The sequence below is a fragment of the Nicotiana attenuata genome, unplaced genomic scaffold (assembly GCF_001879085.1).
Source record: "Nicotiana attenuata strain UT unplaced genomic scaffold, NIATTr2, whole genome shotgun sequence".
Lineage (NCBI taxonomy): Eukaryota > Viridiplantae > Streptophyta > Magnoliopsida > Solanales > Solanaceae > Nicotiana > Nicotiana attenuata.
Genome location: NW_017672102.1, coordinates 185,538 through 185,915, shown reverse-complemented (window position 1 = coordinate 185,915; position 378 = coordinate 185,538). Strand labels below are relative to the sequence as shown.

The 378-nt window shown below is 38.6% G+C and overlaps 1 protein-coding gene across 1 annotated transcript in view; it reads right to left on the bottom strand.

Annotated features, from left to right (window-relative positions):
- Positions 1-378, bottom strand: part of LOC109211831 (mitochondrial import receptor subunit TOM20-like) — a 6,059-nt gene that overhangs the window by 490 nt on the left and 5,191 nt on the right. The window lies entirely within an intron of this gene.

Sequence of the window (378 nt, the reverse complement as noted above, 5' to 3'; positions counted from 1 at the left end):
GGGGGGGGGGGGGGTCATAATACACTACTGAGCTCAAATAACACACGTGTTGGGCTAAAGAGGAAGAACCTAAGTTGCCACAAGTGAAGAATTCCACTGGGTCTTTAGTTTGGCCGACATAGCAAAAAAGTCAAGACAGCAACTAAATGATTAATTTCACACTTTCACAAAGGAAGAAAAAGGCCGAACCGGATATTTCTTTTGTAATATATATATTAGCCTTATATTTTACTGTAGTCTATATGACTTGGATAGCTGTGGAGAAATGAAACAAAGTTTTTTCAGGTGGGAAATGACAATTTCTTGTACTGGTTCAAGTAAATCTATGCGGAAAGCCTCAATAGCAGAATTGGATACTTGGTTAGTATCCAAATGCAG